Raw genomic sequence first — 3057 nt, 5'->3', positions numbered from 1 at the left:
CAGAGCTCTTAACCACTAGGCCACCAGGGCTCCTATATAGCTATAATACAATACAAAAACCAGGAAATTGACACTGGAACTATACTATTAACTAGATTACAGGTCTTATTAATTATGTTCACCATGTTGTGCAACTATCACCATTCACCATTTTTATATACATTCTTTTGTGTGTGTGTGTGTGTGTGTAGTTCTATGCAGTTTTAAATTATGTATAGATTTATGTAACCATCACCGCAAGGAAGATAAAGAACCATTCTATCATCACAACAGAACTCCCTTGTGTTTCCCTTTATATTCATGAGCACACATGTGCACGAACACACACCCACACGGTCTGTGGTAGTCACTAATCTCTTCTCCATCTCTATAGTTTTGTCATTTCGAGAATGTCATATAAATGGAATCATACAGTATGCAACTTTTTGATACAGATTTTTTCACATTTTACGTTAAGTTCACAATCCATTTTCAATTAATTTTTGTATAATGTATGAGGTTTAGGCCAAAGTGTTTTTTTTGTTGTTGTTTATTTTTTTGCCTCCATTGACTTGCTTTTGCCCCTTTGTAGAAAATCAGTTTTTTGTATTTTTTGTGTTTTTGTGGATCTATGTCTGGGTTCTGTGGTCTGTTCCACTGATTGATATTCCTATCCTTCCACACTGTCTTGATTATTGTAGTTTTATAGTGAGTCTGTAGCTATATAGTAAGTCTTAACATCAGATAGAGTGATTCCTCCCATTTTATTATTCTTTTTCAAAATTGTTTTAGCTGTTCTGGGTCCTTTGCTTTTCCACGTAAATTTTGGAATAAACTGTCTACACCTACAAAAAATCTTGCTGGGATTTTGACTTTTAATATGTTTAAGAGTTTTCTTCATTTATTTTGTTTTTATTAATTTATTATTTATTCTATTGTACATCACACAGATGGCCAGATCACTTAAATTATCCTGTATTTCTAAGAGATAGGGCAAGCTACTTTTGTCATAGTGGTCACCAAACTGTCCCATACAATATCTTTACCTGTGTTCTTTAAACCTCATAGTAACCCTAAGAGGGAGAAACTAGTATCTCCATTTTACAGATGGGGAAACTGAGGCATGAATAAATTTAATTACTTGTCCAACATCTCATAGCTAGCAAGTGCTGGAGTTGGGATTTGAGCTGAAGTAGTCTGATTCTAGAACACATACTACGATGTGATGGATCACTTTTGTATGGCCTCTCTCACCCATGGTCTTGTAACTCCAACCAAACAGTTGCGTGGGACTATGCAAATAAGGTTCTTGTGGCCCACCACAGGGATTGGACAGCTTTTTAATAATGCAAATAAGGTGCATGTCACGCTTGTGGGGGTGGGACCATGCAAATAAGGTATATGGGACCATAACTAGGGGGTTGGTCAGTTTTGCCATCCCACTAGGCTTGAAATGAGCCATCCAAGAAGCGGAAAGGGAGGACCTCACCACCACCAAGAAAGAACAGCTAGGAGTGGAGTACGTCGTTTGGACCCAGGATCCCTGCACTGAGAACCTCCTAGACCCAGGAGACAGAGAGAGAGCTGTAACCCTGGAGATAGCCAGAGACGGTGAGAAGCAGAGGTATGGAAATGGCAGCAGTAGAGGCAGCAGAACCAGGAGACCGGCAGGAGACAGCACAGTGTGCTTCCCAGCCTATGGATGGAGAAAACTGAGTGCCTTTGGGCAGGAGGTTTGCTAGTGGAGTGGGTTGTCTCTGGGTACTTATTAGCGGAGCTAAAGAGCTTTGTAACACTTGCCTGAGCTTGGCAGATGCTGGGCTGGCCCAAGAGGCCCCTGGGCATGGGCCGAGAAGATGTCCTGACGGAAGAACTGTATTCTGAGTTGTTCCTGATCCTGTATTGTAACCTGTTACTTCCCTAATAAACCCCATAATCATGAGTATTGTCTGTGAGTTGTGTGTGGCCATTGCAATGAACTATCGAACCCAGCAGAGAAGTAGAGAGTGCTGTGGGAGGGATGGCTGGTGTCAAATTTTGTAAAAAAGTTGGAGAGAGGAGGTATAGCTGACCTCTGCCTCATAGGAATTAGTCTTGAGCTGCTGATGCTGATGGTGATTCTCCCCCACTGATGAAGTTAGAGGAGGTCAGATGCCCCCTCTGCCACCATGCCATTTTTACACATACTCTTAACCTCTGAGATATTGCCTTGAGATAATCTTTAAACCTTAAATCTTAAACCAAAAATATCCCCTGAAGTCTTCTTTAAACTAAACAATAGTTAAGCTTAGTTAGTAAAGAATGTCTTCCTTGAGCATTGTGTTCTTTTAAAGAACTATCTATATGGGGTCAATTTGACAACAGTAACTCGAAAGGTTAGAGAAGAAACTTAAGGGGCAGTGAGTTCATGTTAATGGTGGAGGGATAACTCAAAAAACAATGAGAATGGTTGCTTAACTTGAAGAATATGATCAACGTCACTGAATTGTACATGTAGAAATTGTTGAATCGATTTATGTTTTGCTGTCTACATTTTCAACAGCAACAAATAAATTATTAAAACGAAAAGAGAGAGCGATGCCTATTTACTGAATCAGTCATCATAGTTCTCTTGGTGTGATAGTTAAGGTTGTGTGTCAACTTGACTGGGCCATGATTCTCAGTGATTTGAAAGTTATGTAATGATGTAGTTTGGCAATTATATAATGATGTAGTTTGGGAGTCATATAATGATATAGTTTGGCAGTTATGTAATGATGTAGTTATCTTCCATGATTTGATCTGATGTGATCAGCCAATCAGCTTTAGGGGGAGTTTCCTAGGGGGTGTGGCCTGCATCTAATGTATATATGGATGTTCTGGTAAAGCTTGCTTGCTTGCTCTGGATCCTGCATCTAGATCATCACCATTTGACCTCTGATTCATGGGACTTGAGCTAGCTGCCTGCCATCTTACTGGCCGATCTTGGATTTGTCAGTCCATGCAGCTACATGAGTCAGGAGAAGCCTCCATACAGATACCTGACCCACAGACTTGGGACTTGCCAGTCTCTACAATCACATGAGCCATTTCCTTGAG

Source organism: Trichechus manatus, unplaced genomic scaffold (genome assembly GCF_000243295.1).
Source record: "Trichechus manatus latirostris isolate Lorelei unplaced genomic scaffold, TriManLat1.0 scaffold00143, whole genome shotgun sequence".
Lineage (NCBI taxonomy): Eukaryota > Metazoa > Chordata > Mammalia > Sirenia > Trichechidae > Trichechus > Trichechus manatus.
The sequence above is the reverse complement of the archived record's forward strand: the minus strand, read 5'-3'. Positions refer to the sequence as shown.